The 20,631-nt window shown below is 32.7% G+C and overlaps 1 pseudogene; it reads left to right on the top strand.

Moving 5' to 3' along the window:
• Nucleotides 1-10,106: 10,106 nt before the first annotated feature.
• LOC140878014 (RNA-binding KH domain-containing protein PEPPER-like) lies at nucleotides 10,107-13,273 on the top strand (annotated as a pseudogene).
• The last annotated feature ends 7,358 nt before the right edge of the window (nucleotides 13,274-20,631 follow it).

The raw sequence follows: 20,631 nt of genomic DNA, 5'->3' as shown, positions 1-20,631 counted from the left end.
CTGGTTTGTATCAAACAACTTAGTGGAGTTAGAACTGTTAAACAGGCAGGCTGTCCGCTCCCCCTCGTCTTGTGGTTCGTTTGGTTTAGTTCGTGTAGGCTCGCCTCCAATGGGCATTAAAATCTCAACTCACCTTGCCTCGTCGCGGGTTGCTGGTTAGGAGGGCCAATCAGCCAAAAAAATTTAGAAAACAATAATAATATAAAAATACAAAAATAACACTAATATTTGGAAGGAAAAAAATATCGACGATGTTACACGATGACAAATAATGTTTGTTATAATCAAACAAATCATATAAAATTTTGATGTCAACTATTATATTTTGGATTAAAAAAATAAATAATAGTGTAAGATATTAAAAACACATCAAATACTAGATTTAAATGTTCAAAAACAAAAAAAAACATAATTTAAAAATAAGTGTCTTTATGTCGCAATTCAAAAAAATAAAAATAAAAATTTTAAAAACTTGGCGGGCTCTGTCTCCCTACATGTCTCAACTTGTGGCCCGTTTTGTTGCCCTATTTAGAGCCGCCTCCAAACATGTCAATAAAACCATAATCCAACTTGTCAATTTTTCATGGTGTGACGAACTGATCTGACATATTTGACCCGATTAATCTGCATTATTCCACCTTCCACCTCTTTAAAAAACGTGGGATCCACATGCCACATACTCATTACATTAATACCTTCTCATTATTAATACATACTCATATTCATTTAATATCAATACTCATTATTTATGGATCCCACTGTCCATTCATTATTAAATAAATAAATTTTTAATTTTTTTTACAATTTTAAAATTGTATATTTTTTGTTTTGATTAAAAAAATAATATATTTTAAAAAAATATGAAATAACCGTTGGGGCTCTAGAAATTAATATTTAAATAAATTGTGATTATTTAAAATAACCTTTGATGTTAAATATTTATTTTTTAAAAAAAAAATTAATGAAATGAAAGAATTGTTATTTGCTTTACAAACTGATACATATACACATACTACATACATTTGTATTGAAGCAACCAACCGCTATTTTACTTTTTCCTTTTTTTTAAAACATTTTTTACATTTTAATTGCAAAATATGGGAAAGTGTGAATGAAACATAGTTTTCCTCTCTCTTCCATAAATTAATACGTTAATGCAGATGAATTTTTGGGCTGACTTGACAACTCATATTAATAATTAATACACCCACATTGGTACAATAATATTAATATATATTCATAATCACTTATTAATGCACCACTGTTGATGCTCTAAGTCGAGTTAATCAGAAGTATGAAGTTTCAATTTAAATGTTAAATCTGTCCAAAAAGAATGCTGTTCATTATCAATACGACACATCTATTTCTTGAATCTCGAGGTATCCAAATGGTCACATTTTGTCCCATCTGTAATTTGGATCCCGGTCTTTGTTTTCATGCTCTATGAGAGTTTGATAAAGCACATGATTTTTTTTTTTAAAAAAAACACATTATAAATCATTATAAATAATATAAATATTTCAAAATTCGTAACCGACGACCATGCATAAAACAATAATATAAATATTTCAAAATTAATCAACTGTATGTAAATAATTTCAAATAAAGAAATTTTTTTAAAATCCATTAATTATACATAAAATATTACAAAAAGATATATATATTTCAAAGTTTATCAATCATTAATCAATCATTTCTAACAATATATATTTGAATTTTTCAAAACTCATCAACTATGCATAAATCATTAAAAATGTTGTGAAAAAGTAAAAATTTATGGTAAAAAGTAAAAACTCCAAAACTCAAAATATATCAAACTCTACGCTTTATAATATTTTTCTCTCAACTCAATTGTGATTTTCATCACAAATGAAGACCTATTTATAGATCCACATTTGAGATTAGTCCAAAAATTAATATATCATCATCTACATCATCACGCACTAATTTTCAACATTTTACAACTCAATATTAAACATTCAATATTCAACAATAATAAAATAATATATTTTCAACATTCCCCCTTGTGATGATGATCGTCATATGATTATTTTCTTTATTACGTGTTTTATGCTGCCTCGTTAAAAACCTTACTAGGAAAAACCCAGTGGGATAAAAATCATAGCAAGGAAAAAAGAGTGCAGCCACGTAAACTCCCTCTCATGTTAACATGAGTGATTTTTCACATATTCCTTAGATTGCGCATCTCAATGTTGTATATATACACTACAAGAAAAACGGGATACGACAACGGATATAAGTAGGGGTCAAAAAACCGTTGTACTTTAAGGTGTTGTCGAAAGTATAACATTCAACAACGGTTTATATCCGTTGTGGATTCCAACGTACGACAACAGATATGCAACAGTAAATATCTGTTGTCGTATGCAGTATTTGACCACGGTTTATAACCGTTGTCTTAAGTTGCCTTTAACGACAGTTATAAACCGTTGTCTATGTTGACATACGACAACAAATTTGCAACATGTAATATCCGTTGTCGTAGACATTATTCAACCATATTTTAAAACCGATGTCCTATGTAGGTGTTTGCTTATTATTCAACCACGTTTTAAAATCGTTGTCGTATGTTGTTTTTTACAACAATTTTAAACCGTTGTCTTAAATTGATTTTCACAACAATTATTATTCATTGTCCTCAACATTACAAATGAAACAAAATTTAAAATTTCTGAAATAAAATTAAATATACAATTTTTCAATATTACAAATCAATATTATTATTCTAAATTCTAAATCAATCTACACTAGAAAATATATTGATCGAGTTATGAACTAATCTATATAAATTAACTCGGAACTTTCCAATGTATCGAGCTATGAACTAATCTATATAAATTAACTTGGAACACTCCTTCCAGATTAACATATCCTCTGCATAACGACTATCTGCACAAGTTGACAAATTCAAAGCAAAAAAAATATCAAAATTCTTGAATTCAAACCCATAAAACAAATATGCTGGGAAGATCGACTTGATAGTAAATTTCCAATACAGTTATCCAAAAAATCCGCATATGACTGAACCATCTTAGAAGATAAACAAAGAATCGAAGTAAGCAACAAAGACCACGTGACATCTCCCTGGCAAAATAGTACTTAAAGAACACCAGTATATAAATAAATTATAGACAACTATGTTTACCGAATCTTCCAAATCTGCATCCACATTTGAAATTTGATGTTGCATCTGAAACTCGGTATGTCCGACTAATTCACGCTGCAACTTTATAAATTGTAATGTTTCGAAGAGTATCAAAAATAGTATAACATCAACATTTTCTTTAACAATAGTACCCATCGTTGTTGATCAATTTACTAAAATAAAGAACCATTTCCCACAAGAAAAGTCCAAATTTACTATCATTATACAAACACATTACCTTTAGGCCATACTTTGGAGACATAAATTTTCACCATTCTCAGCCTAGCACCTAAATCCCAGGTGGACTCTGAATTTAATGGAGCAAAAGGGATGGGACTTGGGAGGATGTGATGGGATTAGATGAGAGGTGAGCATGCATCTTGCTCTTGTACAAGGCATGAAATTTTAACTTTTCCATATAATTTCAACTCAAGATTAGCCAAAAACAGATACTTAGCTGCACATCGAACAATTGACAAGAAAAATCCAAATACATTCCTTGTTGATAGTAATAAAAAAAGAAAACTCACAGATCTCGGGATTCCCTTATGCTTGTTGAAATATTTCTGGGGCATAATTGGAGTATCCTCATCTTCTGAAGATGAGTCATGCTCAAGGCCCATGGCAGAAGGGACATTCCTTGAATCCTAGTCTGTAAGATAGAATAGACCTGGCTTCAACTGATCTCTCACGTTGGAAATCAAAATCGTACAACTTAATAACAAGACAATCAAGCAATCCTTCAAGATTTCAAAATCATAATTTTTAATAATTAATATATAATTAAAAGCTCAAAGTCAATATTTAAAAACAAGCTGAAATCCCATTAAAATATCTGTCTGGACCTTTTTGTTCTCTCAGCTTTTTTCACTAGGTCGAGCGAGCTTAGATTCATGATCGGCTGGACACACGAGCTTTAACCAGTTAAGATCAAGCTCATCAGAAAACCCGAACATGAAAGCTCGAGCTAGAAAAATCTAAAGCTTGATCAGGCTCATGTGGTTAAGTCAGCTCGACGGGTTTATGCGCTGGCTAATGTGTTTAAAGCTCTATACTCAAACACAAGAGGAAAACCTTATATTAATTACTATTGCATTTGAAAAGAGAATAAAAAAAAACCTTTACATATATAACTCAGAACAAATTATCACAGATGGTGTCATCAAGAAAGAACTATGATATATGAAAGAAATGGGAAAAATGCATGGCCATGTAGTTCTCTATCCTTTGTGTGGCATGGGATGCTGCATCTGCTGCTTCCTTGGCCATCCCAATTATAGCATAAGCAAGCCCAAAATTTATGGAAAATTTTAGCATTTAAACAAGAAGAAAAAAAATGCCCACAAATATGAAATAGATATAAATCCAGCTATCAAATAAATTGCTATTTTACCTTGGTTTTCTCTCTGGGATGAACATGTTTTGGAATATATCTAAGAGCTTCAGCTTTCTCACCTACATTAGTAGGTGCGGATAGATGACCGGTAACCTAAAGATGACAATATAATAAAAGGTAAAAACATGGAAAAAAGAAAAAAACAATGAAATCTCTCCATGAACTATCAAAAGCTATATCCATGAACCTCGAATTCCTCCTGATCATCCTTCCATCTGGCACTGTATTCGAATTGATCATTTAGAAACAAAATAGAGACACACCCAAGATAAATAATTTTTACTGCCTCTTTTGTGATTACAAAAACTGAAACTTACAATAGAGCATATGAGAGAACATAATAAAGATTAAGAAATAACAAATTTATGCTTCCAAACTTGGCTTGAGACACTAAAAAAAATACAAAATAGAGCGACCAAGACCAACTGCCCGTAAATAAAAAATCAAACATCTGTCAACTGTCAATGCCTACTTGACATGCTCGAGTAGTCCTGGGACCTTTTCCACCAAAGTTGTGACCAACTACCACTCGAGGAGTAATCCTCATATGACCAAGATTGTTGACAGAACAATTGTGAAACCAACCCCATTCAGCCAAAATAAGAAACACAATCCATATATTCTCCATCTCTTCCCTCACAACTTGTTAGGCCTTCCCAACTCTGTATTCTGATACAAATTCACCAATTCACATGATATAGTTATGATAAATGTAATCAAGTTTGGAGCATGCCTATTTACATCTTAGTTGTAAAAATGTATTTAAATGATAGTTTTGTAATCATACAAGATCTTAATCAATGACAAGTACACTTTAAAGTATAAAGAACACAACGAGCAGAGGGAATGGATCAAGAATTTCAATAGCGCAAACAAGAAGTTGATGGGTAAAAACACAATATGACAATTAAATTTCAAAGCAGAACATTAGTATAGTCTACAACTTTCAAGCAAGGAAATGATGTAGGGTGGTGCCATCAACAAACCTTGATTCTTTTTATTTGTTGAGGTCCGGAATCCGTGTAGCTAAATGTAAAAGTATGCTAGAACTTATTTTCCAAATTTGTCTTGGATTGATTCCATAACGTGCAGGTCAACGTTCTTCTTTCAAGCTCGGACTCAAGATCATTCATCTATCAAATGACAGGAAAGATATAGTGACCAACTACTCCAGGATACAATTTGCTATTATGCCAAACATTTACAGCCTAGAGGATTGTGACTTTTATTTCGTAAGGAATGGTCAGTTCCCGATACTGCTTAAAAAAAAAATAAGTAAATGGAATAGAAAAGAAAGTAGCTTACAGCAAGTAAAGTCTGCACATAGTGTTCATCCGGGATACAATTGTGCTGTTTCTGAAGTTTCTGGATTTAATTATAGGATTTTATTAGCTATATTCCTTGCCCAATAAAAGGCCAATGATGAGGATGAAAAGTAAAAATAAGACAAAAATTTTCGGCATGATCATTTTATTGAATTTCTTAGACAAGGTCGGAACAACACACCTATTTCTTTAGATTTCAGAATCCATTTTGGAACTGAAACTCCATTCGGACAAGCCTTCCGCACATTGTTAGTCTACAAAATATCAATACGCATTTTAAAATTTCAAATAGTGAATTGAAACTCTTTTTATAACACAATCCAGACACACATATGAAGTAAATGAAAGGAAACAATTTGCAAAAAATGAGAAAACAATGAAGAAGTATCAAATTTACTGACTAATTTTCAAAGATTCTGCATTAAAGAGTTCTTCTTGGTCTCGATCTGAGTGGAATATGTCATGTGAGCAAAAGGAGTCACGACATCGCGGACACTTCTACCCTTTAAAACTGAAGCATTTGGAATTGAACTGCCATCATCATTGTCATCGTCATCAACAACTGTTGCAGTCACATTAGAACCATCAACGACCTGTGAAGGATTCTCTACTTGCTGTGTGGTGTTAGGAGGCCTTGAGACTTTACTCTTTTTCTCAAAAGACCTTGGAATGACGTCAGAAACCTTCAGAATCCTGTTATTTGCAAAAGATTTCCCATTCAATGCCTGCAAAATTATAACACAATACATCAAATTCTAACTTCTTAAAAGTTCCCAGAAGATTCTTCCTAAACCCTGTAAAAAAGAATACCTTTACTGCAATTATGACTTGTTCTGTGCTTTCAAAAGTTACAAATCCAACATACATGCCTGGATTTTTCTTGGCCGAGTTGAAGAGAATTCCCTGTTGAGCGACAGAAATCATATCACAACGCACGAATCAAAGCTTGATAAAAACCATTTGAAAAAAAAGTAACTTGAACACTCAAAAGAAAAATGGAAAGTCTCGAGACAGCATTTCTAAAGTTTATGGAAGAAAAGTTTTGCACATATTCCCATTTTCACCAATGCAAACTAAATCCTGAAAAAAGAAAAAAAAACTTAACTGACCTGTTCGCTCAGAAAGTTCTTCAAATTATTCGAAGACCATTTCATCGGTAAATTCACCAAGCATTTGGATAATCCCGAAGAAATCTCCTCACCTTCCGTCTCCAACGCCTCCATCATCATTACATTGCCCACCTCTCCCTCTCTTCCTTCTCCGTTAGTTTCTGTCTTGGCGATCTTTTTTGCCCGCTCGGAAGTGGGGTCCCAGGTATTGTCGGGTCTAGGCCCATTCACTGAAAGCATAGCAACAAAATCCCAGTATCCAATCTTTAATCCACCCATTCACTGAAAGCCCAAACAACAGTAAAGCTAAACCACAACATCGATCTACTAAAAGACCACGAAGCAAGAGAATGAAGCAACAAAACTTACACGTACAGTGATGGTCGCGACAGGACAGCATTGAGATTCAAGTTGAAAACTCGAGATTCAAGTCACCATTGGAGTTGTTAAGGCTTGGGCTAGCTGAAATGAGGTCGAACGACCTGTTTTCGGCGCCCGATCGGCGGCTACGGCGCCGGAGTTGAGATGGGTTGAAGGCGACGGGTTGGGGCTTAGGGTTTGGAGTTTGCCTTTTCTTTCTTTTGTTCTTTCTTGTGTTAAAGACTTAAAGAAGCGGGTAGCCTATTATTATTATTATTATTATTATTATTATTATTATTATTATTATTATTATTATTATTATTATTATTATTATTATTATTATTATTATGTATATTTTTATTAAAAAAAAGAAAAAAGAAAAAAGAAAAGACAACGGTTTGACAAAAGTGTTGTCTTAGACTACATAAAATAATAGAAAAAGACAACGGTAAAAACAAACCGTTGTCGTAGAGTTTAAAAAAACGCACATAAACAACGGTTAATTAAAACCGTTGTCGTAGGCCATAAAAAACACGCTCATAGACAACGGTTTTTAAAAACCGTTGTCTTTGACGCATATAAGACAATAGATTTTTAAAAACCGTTGTCTTTTTCATTAAAAATACGGTCAACGACAACGGTTTTTGTAAAAACCGTTGTTAAAGGCCAAAAGACAACAGTTTGTGTATAAAACCGTTGTCTTTTTAGTGTGGTTAATTAGCATATTTGTTGTAGTGATACTTTCTGAATATCGTCGTGGGAAGTGCCTTTGTGAAGAGATCTGATGAGTTCTTAATTGATTGAATATAACATATGTCAATATCTTTATTCTTCCACTAGTAGAATTTTCGCATTTTACTTCGGCAATTATTAATTACGAAGTAGTATGTAATAAACAACTTCGGTCATAACACAAGTGAAGTAAAAACAAACATTTTACTTCAGTATTTTAAAAAACACGGGCTTCACTTAATTTTTGAGAACATATTACTTCGGCATATATTTGTTTGCCGAAGTAAAAAGGGAAAAATAAAATTTTTAATGGTAAGTTGTGAAGTAAATTCCTTATCTTTCCAACCTTCAATCAATTATTGTAGTCGACTTACAGATCGTGAAAAGCCCAAACTCCATCGATCTCCTTCTTCCAAACTCCATCGATCTCCTTCTTCAGCCCTAGCGCCCCACCGATTGACAACTCCAGCCTTCCACCACCACCAGGAGCCGTTCGACGTCTTCCAAACTCCATCGTTCCCCTTTTTCAGCCCTAGCGCCCCGCCGATTTACAACTCCAGCCTTCAACCACCACCAGGAGCTGCTCGCCGATGGAATAATTGTATGAATCCTTTTCTTTTCCTATCGATTCGGGTTTTAAATGTACTTTTTGGATGAGTTTTCTATTTTTTTTCTGAAATCAGGTTCTGTTTTTTTAAAAAAATCAATTCGGGTTTCCTCTTTTTATTTTGGTTTTCAATGTTTCATTATCGTTGTTCCCTCGAAGAAACTAAAAATATGCTAATGAATCGCACATTAGTGGTATGTGCTTAGGTATGGCCTGTGCTCGAACCACCACTTCCAGCGGAGGAAAACTCCCGATTGAAGTTAAAATTGGGTAGAGCTTGTTCCAAGATTCATTTTGACATCAAAATTTCCAAGAACTCGTGACTTGAAGCTCGAGCCTGTCGCCCCTGTTTCTGCTATAGCTGTACGAGTTTTTGTTCTTCGATCTTCAGGTGATTTTTCTTTGATTAAAAGTTTGATATTATGATAAAAAAACATAGCTGGTTTCAGTCACATTCCACGGGTTTTCCGGAGATTTTGTCTTCAATTCCAGGTTGTTTTTGTTGTCATTTAGTTTAGATTCAAAATATAAAATATCAGAGCCAAACTCTATTTCTTTCCAACCCGATTCAGTTATGTTCAATTTCAGGTTGTTTTGTTGTCTTTTAATCTCATGTTTTGTTGTGTTATGTGTACGTCACTTGCTGATGTTTTGGACTCTTGTATAAATTCTAAGGGCAAGTCTGCGTTTTGGGTTTTGGGCCTCTGGCTAATCCCATGTGGCTGAGAATATTTAATGGATAGAAATTGTAATTTGATGTGTCTTGGGTTAGCTTGAATGAAATAAATTCAAGCTTTTTATGCATTGAGTGTTGAGCATTTGGGATTTCACCTGGGTACTGCATACTTCTGTATATTAGCATGTTAAAGTGGATTTTCCTTTTGCTTGATGAATAATTGCTCGCTTATTGGTCTTGATCTGAACCAGTTTTTTCCTTTTCTTGGTTTCTGATTTTTGCCTGATCTTTTGTTGGTTATCATTGTAGGAATGAGAAAGTGAAGTTGATATTTATCAGTACCATTGGTGAATTTATCGAGTCTATTATGGAGATTATGACTTGTAAAATTGTGAGTGGAACCTTTTCAACATTTGACCGTGTGTGATTATTTTGGGGTGCATAAATGAATCTGTGCATTCGTGTATGTGTTTCATTTAATTTAATGTGCTGAACTAGATGAGGATCGGTGAGCATTTATATTATACATATTTCATACACACTCATTTTTCAAGTGGAGGATCCCTAGTTGGCATGCACATGCAAGACCAATAACTTGACAAACTATATAATGCAACGATGCACTTGGAACCATTATTTTCTCATGCTAATGACTACATGTGATTCTTATTTAGGAACAATGAGCTGGCAATAACTACATCCGCATAAAAAAAAGTTCAAAGCTCAAGTTTCTAGATGAAGTATCTTCCCCGTTCTGACAGGTGTGGAAAAGACGGTGCTGCCATACGGATGTCAAAATCACCAAGCAAGAAAAGGAAAATATGTGATTTATCTACTAGACAAGACTATTGCAAGGTATAGACTCTAGTCATCTGTCATGTGTGAATAAAGATCAATTTCATTTGCAACTCTTCTTAGGAATTCTGGTAGAGTCAGCGAAAACTTTTTACTTTGAAGAAAATTTTTATATGATATTGTAATTTTCATTGGTTTTTGATAAATTTGTCCTGCTAACTTCTTGTTCTAAACTATGGTCAAATGTGACGTATAGTAGATCAGGGTTGCACCGAAGGGATATCAACACCTGCTTATGGGATATCAACACCTGCTTATGTTCATACTCTTAGTATTCAATGGTTGAATGAGACGTAGTTTCTAGAATCTTACAGTATCAGGTTAGCTGATCCAATATTAACCAGTGAGATTCTTGTGCCTATTCCTGTTAGGATATGATGAAACTGGATGCGGATGAAAGAATGCTTTTAAGAGGTTCAAGGGGCCTTCCCAATATCCATCATGTCAATGACACTACCATGGTAAGATTTTGTCTAGTTTTAATGCAAGTAAAATATTTAGTTTGTATTTTAGTTTGTTTCTGCTGCTCTCCAGCCAATCTAAGTTCATGTAGTCGAACTGTAATGTTTCTTGTCATATATTTAAAAGGGTTAAATATGTGCGTCAAGTTCCTTGAATTCTTCCTCTAGTTTCTCTCTATCTGTGATAGTATCCTTTTTGACAGAAATAATCCATAAAAAATGTAACCAACATATGAAAACATATCCTCACCTCTAATTAATTTTTTTTTGTTTCTTTTGTCAAATTATGTTAAATATATCATGCGCCACAGATGAGAGTCTCGTTGTGGCTGGACTACAATATCTGTTGTGATTATGTGAACTAGCATATTGGCCTTATGGATATATTAAGGGATAATTTATAGATTACATGGTTATTTTAGCCATGCAATGCTTCGTCAAATTATTGGGATATGATCATTCTGATTTTTTTATTAAAACAGCAGAAAAGGCATAAGAGAGGAAAAATTGTCAGTTTATGATATTATTCCTTCTTGATTATGTAATTTTTCACGAATTGGTGTTTGGTTTCCTGAAAAAGTGGGTGCCCTGATTTTCCGTTGAGCAAGCAGCACTACTACAGTCCTATCTTTGGCTTCTCGACTAAACTGTAGTACATGAGTTTCCAGAATGCAAGTAATCCTTTTTTTTAGAGGTGCAAGTAATCCTTTATATTTTATTGTCACTATAAACTATTTTTTCATGGGTAAAAAGCCACATTACAATTAGCTATAATTTTACCCTCTTGCATATTGGTGACTTCACATCATTAATTCGAAATGAATGGAGAGAATCTGGAAAAAGAACCTCGTATCATGGAACTTAGGAATCAGGTAAAGTTTTTGTTCTCTGAGAGGGCATACACTTTTTATTTTCCTTAGGTATTACAAAATTGATTTTTAGCATTAGTTGTATTTTTAGATTTTAGCAGCTCTTAGTAAGCCTCCCCATCCTTTCAAACAGTCTTTGGTTGATCTCAAGGGTTGCATCCACAATGCACCACTCTTTATTCTACAACTATTAATTCAAGCCACTTAAACTTCATGATAGGAAACATTCTTTTCTTGCACTCCATTTTATGAGCTCATGATTTTTAAAGATGTGTGTGGCATACACAACCTTAATTGATTTATTATAATCTTGATGTCATGGACGTAATCAGTTAAAGCACAAAATGATCAGTTTTTGCCCCCTTGAAATGATCATTTGATCTCAACTAGGAAAATGTATATCCCAGTCATATTTTTTTGGCTCTATAATCCTTTTCTCACGATCCACTTCAGAAAATTTTTGCCCTTTATGATGAACGAGGTGGTACTCTATATTGCTTGTTATTTGCAGATGAATTACCAGTATATGCTAGTTCCGATGAAAGGGTTGTTGATTTACAAGGAGAAGCTGTCAAAGTCCTAAAAGGCTTGGAAGTTGTGGTGGGTCACCTGAGAAAGTTTTTGGTGGATCACACAGTTCTTCCTTTATTTGAGAAGAGTGTAAGTTCCTGGTATAGGTTTTTTGGTTTCATGCGATCACGAGACTATCGTGAGAATGTTACTCCTTTTTGCAGTATAATGCTTCGGCGACGCAAGAACGACAAGTAGAATCTTGGGCTGAGAAAAGATCACTGCATACTACCCCACAAAAGTCACTAGGTTCCGATTACTCCGTTTTTCTAAAGCAGGATTCACTCTTCCTTGACCATGAAAGAGAGCTAGAATCCCGTTTGAGTTCGTCCAGACTTTCAGTTTATGGAGCAGATCATGGACTTGGAAGTCGCCCTTCAGCAATAGGACATTCTGGCGGGCCTATTGTCACTCAGGTTTGGGCATGTACTTTGAATATTGCTTCTGTTCATTGAATTTAGGAGTTGGATGTTACTGCTTGCACTATTTATTCCTGTAAATATGCCATGTTGATTCCTTGTGGCAGGTTGCACAGACAATGCAAGTACCATTTGCTTATGCAGAGGATATAATTGGAGTTCAGGGAGCAAATATTGATTACATTAGACGCATTAGTGGTGCCATTCTAACTGTGCAAGAGAGTAGGGGCCTGCCTGATGAAATCACCGTGGAGATAAAATGCACCTCTTCACAAGTTCAACTAGCCTAGCAACTTATTCAGGTTAAAGTCTCTTCGGTTTTTTAATGGCTTTTTTTCTAATCTGATCATGAATTCATGATCATAAACTTTGGTTCTTTGGCTTAAAGTTCAAATCCCCAAATAGGGGCTGAGAAACTAAGTTGATATGATTTTGATAACAATTTGGTTTAAATTTGCCTTGAAGTAGTAAACGTAAGGAAGTTACTATACATATAAATGGCCTTGTTGTTATCTAAAGATAAAAAATGAGGTGGACGTTATCTTTATGTTATGCAGGACTTCACCAGTGGTCACATAGAGCAACTTCAGGGGACCTATGGCAAGCTAGAATCCACTTTACGACATTCCTACTCTCAGTTAGGTAGCAGTTCTTACGAAATACGTGTGGATGTGTACACGTTTTGGTGGTTGAATATGTCATTTCAAATTGTTAGTGTATTTTGGTAGATAGAATACTTGTTGATTTATGTATGTGTCGTTTTGGGATGGATTAATTAATATTATTAGTGTATTTTTAAGTTTCAAAAATATATTTATGGCATTATTGTATCTAAATCTTAATTTAGAAAATGTGTTCTATTGCTTCGACAATTTTAGAATAAACGAAGTAAATCATTATCTTCTACTTCGTCTATTAATAAAATTACCAAAGTACAAATTATTCTATTACTTCGGTAATTTCATTAATAGACGAAGTAGAAGAATGCATTTTAATACGATAATATAGGAAATTAACGAAGTAAAATACATTATTTCACTTTGTATATTATTGAAATTACTGAAGTAATAGACAATATTTAACTTCAAAATTTGATTAAAAATCGAAGTAAAAGAATAAATTTTACTTCGGTTATATACGAAATTAACGAAGTAATAGACAATATTTAACTTCGTCCAAAACCCGAAGTAAAATCATAGTTGTTACTTCGGCAAATTCATTAATTGACGAAGTATAAGAATATATTTGACTTCGTAACTTATGAAATTAGCGAAGTAAAATATATGTTTTTACTTCGGCACCGGTCCAATTCTGCCTCCAAAAAATGACCAAAGACTTCGGTAATTTAAGGTATAAGACTTCGGTGATTCAGAGAAGTAAAAAAGTACCATATTACTTCACATGACACTACTTTGGTAATTAAGTGCCTTCGAATTCGGTTATTAACCGAAGTCTTACGCGATTTTTCTACTAGTGTTCTCAAGCTCTTGAGTGTAGGCAAAGAACTTTGAGGGTATATGTTTGGTTCTGTCACTTTTGATGTATCCTTCTTTCATTTGAGCAACACATGCAGCATTATCTTCATATAGTGTCACAGGCTTCTTGTCTACTGTCAATCCACACGATGTTTGAATATGTTTGGTCATTGACTTTAACCATACACATTCACGACTTTCTTCATGTAATGCAATAATCTCGGCGTGATTTGATGAAGTTGTTACGAGTGTTTGTTTCTATGAACGCCAAGAAATTGCGGTGCCTCCACGAGTAAATACATATCCGGTTTGGGAACGTGCCTTATATGGATCAGATAAATATCCAGCATCAGCATAACCAATGATACTTTGATTGGTGTCTTTTGAGTACAAAAGTATCAAATCTGTCATTCCTAGATAACGGAATATATGTTTAATTCCGTTCCAGTGCCTCTTTGTTGGATATGAACTGAATCTTGCCAATAAATTTACAGCAAAAGATATATCAGGTCTAGTGCAATTTACAAGATACATAAGGGCACCAATGACACTTAGATATGGTACTTCTGGACCAAGAATAATTTCATCATCTTCACATGGACGGAATGGATCCTTTTCTATGTTTAATGATCTTACAACCATTGGAGTACTTAATGGATTTGATTTATCCATATTAAAACGTTTAAGGATATTTTCTGTATAATTTGCCTGGTGAACAAAAATTCCACATTCTTTTTGTTCGATTTGCAAACCAGACAATACTTGATTTTTTCAAGATCCTTCATTTCGAATTCTTCCTTCAAGTACATCATAACTTCTTGAATTTATTTATTCGTTCCAATGATGTTTAAATCATCAACATATACAGCAATAATTACACATCCGGATGTTGTTTTCTTGATGAAAACACAAGGGCATATTGGATCATTTACATATCCTTTTTTCATCAAGTGCTCACTTAGCCGATTATACCACATTCGGCCGGATTTCTTCAACCCATATAATGATCTTTGCAATTTTACAAAATAAAATTATATGGGTTTTGAACTTTGTGCTTCAGGCATCTTAAATCTTTCAGGGATTTTCATGTATATATCACTATCAAGTGATCCGTATAAGTAAGCTGTAACAACATCCATAAGACACATTTCCAAATTTTCAGATACGACCAAACTAATCAAATATCGAAAACCTTGTGCAACAAGTCTAGCTTTATATCTGACTATTTCATTTTTCTCATTTTGCTTTCGAATAAAAACCCATTGTATCCAACAGGTTTTACACCTTCAGGTGTGAGGACTATAGGTCCAAAAACATTACGTTTATTTAGTGAATCCAATTCAACCTGGATGACATCTTTCCATTTGGACCAATCATGACGAGTTTTACATTCACCAAAAGATTTTGGTTCATGATTCTCATTTTCATTTATGATGTAACAAGCCACATTATAAGAAAATATCTCATCAATATCTTCTATGTCTTTTCAGTTTCATATTTTTCCAGTATTAATATAATTCATAGAGATTTTATGATTCTCTTCAGTTTGTGGTTCTGACAGAACATTTTCATCATCAGGTGTTTCTTATGGAACACCATTTTCTATTTTATGATCATCGTGTTTCTCTATGCCTTTTCTTTTCCGAGGATTTTTATCCTTGGAACCGACTGGCCTTCCACGCTTCAACCTTTTTATGACATCATGAGTGTCTTCAATTTGTTTCTTTAAAATTTCAATTCGAGCAGGAGCATTTACAGCATGTATATATGATTTTGTTACCTCTTTTGTGTCTGCAAATGCATCTGGCATTTGATTTGCAATTTTTTGCAAGTGCACAATTTGCTGTACATCTTTCTCACATTGTTTGGTCCTTGGATCCAAATGTAACAATGATGGTACATACCATGTGATTTCTTTTTCGATGTGTTTCTTTTCTCCCCCTAACATTGGGAAGATTTCTTCATTAAAATGACAATCAGCAAAGCGTGCTGTAAACACATCGTCTGTCTGAGGCTCAAGATATCAAATGATTGATGGACTATCATAACCAATATAAATATCGATTTTTTTTTAGGACCCATTTTTTATCGTTGAGGTGGTGCAATAGGCACATACACCATACATCCAAAAATTCTCAGATGAGAAATATTTGGTTCTTTACCAAATGCAACTTCAATAGGGAGAATTTATGATATGCACTTGGTCTGATGCGAATTAATGCCGCAGCATGTAAAATTGCATGTTCCCATATAGAAATAGGGAGTTTTGTTCTTATAATCATTGGTCTAGCAATAAGTTGTAGACGTTTAATCAATGATTCAGCTAATCCATTCTGTATATGAACATGAACAACAGAATGTTCAACAATAATTTCCATTGACATACAATACTCATTGAAAGTTTGGGAAGTAAATTCTCCAGCATTATCAAGTCTTATTTTCTTGATTGTATAATCGGGAAATTGATTCCGCAATTTTATTATTTGAGCCATTAATCTTGCAAATGTCACATTCCGACTTGACAATAAGCATACATGTGACCATCTGCTAGAGGTATCGATCAATACCATAAAATATCGAAATGGTCCACATGGTGGATGAATTGACCCACAAATATCACCCTGAATGCGTTCAAGAAATATGAGTGATTCTGTTTGGATTTTAGCTGGCGATGGTCTTATAATAAGTTTTTCAAGAGAACATGTTTTACATTAAAACTTATTATTATGAAAGAACTTCTGGTCTTTCAATGGATGACCATGCGTATTTTTAATAATTCTTCGCATCATTATTGAACCAGGATGTCCCAATCGATCATGTCAATTTGTTAATATTGAAGAACTATTAACCACCACATTTGATTCGATTGGACTTATATGTGTATAATGCAATCCAATAGGAAGCATTGATAATTTTTCAACCACATATTTCTTTCTTGATTTATATGTGGTAAGACACATATATTTCTGATTTCCATCAGTTATCGTCTCAGTATCATATCCATGAGAATATATGTCATTAAAACTCAGCAAATTTCTTTTCGATTGTGGTGAATATAAAGCATCATTTATCAGAAATTTTGTACCATTTGGTAACAAAAATTGTGCTTTATCACAACCTTCAATCAAGTCTACAGGACCTGATATTGTATTCACCATAGTTTTTGTTGGTTTTATTTCCAAGAAATATCTTTCATCTCGCATAATAGTGTGCGTTGTACCACTATCCGATATGCAAATTTTCATGATATTATTTCCATGTTTGCTCATAGCATTTTTCATATCAAACTTCATAAAAATGCAATAACGAAAAATTAAGTACAATACAAATGCAAAATATAACATGCTTTATAATACAAGAATACATGAAAAATACAAATTTGTTACAATCTAGTCCCACCAATCTTTTAATCAATGTCTTTGAAATCATTCAAAAAATCTGCAGCATTGAAACTAGTTGAACCAATTAAATGGTCACTATTTTCAACAAAATTGGTATTTTTTCCTTTCCCCTTTGTCGATTCTTAATAGAGCTTACATAGGTGCTCAGGGGTTCGACAAATATGTGACCAATGTCCTGGAGTGCCATATCTATAACAAACACTCTCAGATCTTTTTGAGTGATTTTCATTTTCACTCGTATTTTCATGCTGTCTTTTTGGTGGGTGGTTTGTGACGTTCTTTTGAGATGAGTTATTGAAGTAACTATCTCGATTATTTTCATATCCACGATCGCGACCACGACCGTGATCATTTTTACGTCCACGCCCACGTCCTCGTCCTCGTCCACGACCAAAATCTGGTCTATTCCTTTGATTTTGGTTTTCATTTTTCATTACGACATTTACTTCAGGAAATGCCGTTGATCCAGTGGATCGGGATTGATGATTTCTTATTAACAATTCGTTGTTCTTTTTCACTACAAGAAGACATGCAATGAGTTCAGAATATCTCGTAAAACCACACACTCTATACTGTTGCTGTAGAGTTATATTTGATGCGTGAAAAGTGGAAAATATTTTCTCAAGCATTTCCATCTCTGTGACTTCAAGTCCACAGAATTTTAATTGCGAGACTATTCGATACATCGCAGAATTATAATCACTGACTTTTTTAAAGTCTTGGAATCTCAACGTATTCCATTTATCACGGGCGGTCGGAAGTATCACTTTCCTTATATGCTCAAATCTTTCTTTCAACCATTTTCATAAAATCATTGGGTCTTTTTCTGTGAGATACTCACATTTCAACCCTTCATCAAGATGCCGGCGTAAGAAAATCATTGCCTTTGCTTTATCTTGTGAGGTTGATATATTAATTTCTTTGATGGTATCACTTAGACCCAATGACTCAAGATGCATCTCTACATCGAGAGTTCATGTCATATAATTCTTTCCGGTGATATCAAGCGCAACGAATTCAATCTTTGCCAAATTTGACATGGTGGTACTAGAAAAATAACAATGCATTTTATTAGTTAATTTCCATTAATATGACAATACAAAATAATGGAAGAACGAAGATTACAAGTGCGTGTACAAATAGAGAAAAAGTATGTGGTGGAAAATCGCGGGTGAGTACAAGACTCGTGAGCATGATGATCATAATCGTTATGAAAAATAGCCTTAGAAATGCCATCATCTCCGTCTTTGAAAAACAAGAAAATATTTTGAGAGAAAAAATGAATTTTGGTGTGATTGAAAATGAGTTTGAGTGAACATATTATAGACCAAAAACTAGCCGTTTTGTTACCGTTTGTGACCGTTGGGGGTAAGGAAAAAAATCGAGTATGTGTTGAATAAAAATTCGTGATAATGATGCAATACATATAATGATAATCATAATTAAATAATTATGTATATCATATCACATTATTATAAGTTCGATGTCATAGACAGTCTTTTATATAATAATATGAGATTATACGAATATGATTAATATATAAATACACAATAATATATATCATATCACGTTATTATAAGATCAGTGTCATATACAATATTTTATATAATAACATGAAATTATATATTAATACAGTTAGTATATATACATAATAAATATATATCATATCACGTTATTATAAGGTCAGTGTCATAGACAACCTTTTATATAATAACATGAAATTATATATTAATACAATTAGTATATATACATAATAAATATATATCATATCACGTTATTATAAGGTCAGTGTCATAGACAGTCTTTTATATAATAACATGAAATTATATATTAATATATACACAATAAAAATATATAAACAGTAAAATAAAAATTCTTACTTGTTGAATATTTTTGACTTCTTTTTGTATTTTGGAGCATCAGAAATTATAGAGAACCTTCGAGCGATCGTGCTGATAACGTGTTGTGAAAAATTAAAAATTTATGGTAAAAAGTAAAAACTCCAAAACTCAAAATATATCAAACTTTACACTTTATAATATTTTTCTCTCAACTCAATTGTGATTTTCATCACAAATAAAGACCTATTTATAGATCCACATTTGAGATTAATCCAAAAATTAATATATCATCATCTACATCATCACACACTAATTTTCAACATTTTACAACTCAATATTCAACATTCAATATTCAACAATAATAAAATAATATATTTTCAACAAAAAATAATATATTATTTTTTAAAAAATTAGCAAGCCAAGTAGCCAACAGCCTCGCCTTGACTCACACAATTCAAACGGGTCAACTTGTTTTGATCTGCCCCCAAACGAGTCGCCAAAATCATAATCCAACATATATTTTTTTAGTGGCAGAACGGGCTAATTCAAAGAATCCAATAAATACTTATTTGTGATATTCAAATGTTGTAGTAAAAATTATTATTTTACCTTAAAATATAGGAACAAAACCATAAATCATTGTTTTAAATAGGGGAGTCAATTCGGGTGGGTCGGTGGGTTCGGGTCGGGTTGACGAATATATTATTCAAAAATTCTCAACCCGAATCAACCCGAAAATGGTGAATCCGAACCCGAACCCGAACCTGAATAACCCGATAAACTCGAACCAATCTGATTTTATTTTTTATTTTTAACAAAATAATTAAATAAAAATTCAAAACACAAAATAATAATAATAACAATATTTAATTTAATCACATAATAAAAAAATCTAAACTAATATATAATTTTAATTTGAAAGTCTAATTGTAGAAAATTTAAATTATACTTAAAAAAAATTAAAAATCAAAATTATACAAAATAAATATTAAATGACAAAAAATCTATTATATCAATATATAATAATTTTTTTAAAATATACGACATAATAGCAAATCTTTCTTAATTTTATATAATAATAATAATAATAATAATAATAACAACAAAAAAAATATTTCGGGTCATCTCGGGTCAACCCGGTTTGACCCAAACTCAATCCGAACCCGATCAATTTTTTCGGATCAAGTCGATAATCTAAACTTATATCTTAATAGTAATAATAAAATATAATTATTTTTCATATAATAATATTAATATAACAATAATAAAAAAATAATAATAATTTTTAAATATGGAATTATAATAATATTAAATATTTATAATATATTTTTTAGAATACTAAAAAAATAATATTTTTATAAATAATAAT

The sequence above is a fragment of the Henckelia pumila genome, chromosome 2 (genome assembly GCF_033568475.1).
Source record: "Henckelia pumila isolate YLH828 chromosome 2, ASM3356847v2, whole genome shotgun sequence".
Lineage (NCBI taxonomy): Eukaryota > Viridiplantae > Streptophyta > Magnoliopsida > Lamiales > Gesneriaceae > Henckelia > Henckelia pumila.
This window is presented reverse-complemented; position numbering and strand designations above follow the sequence as displayed.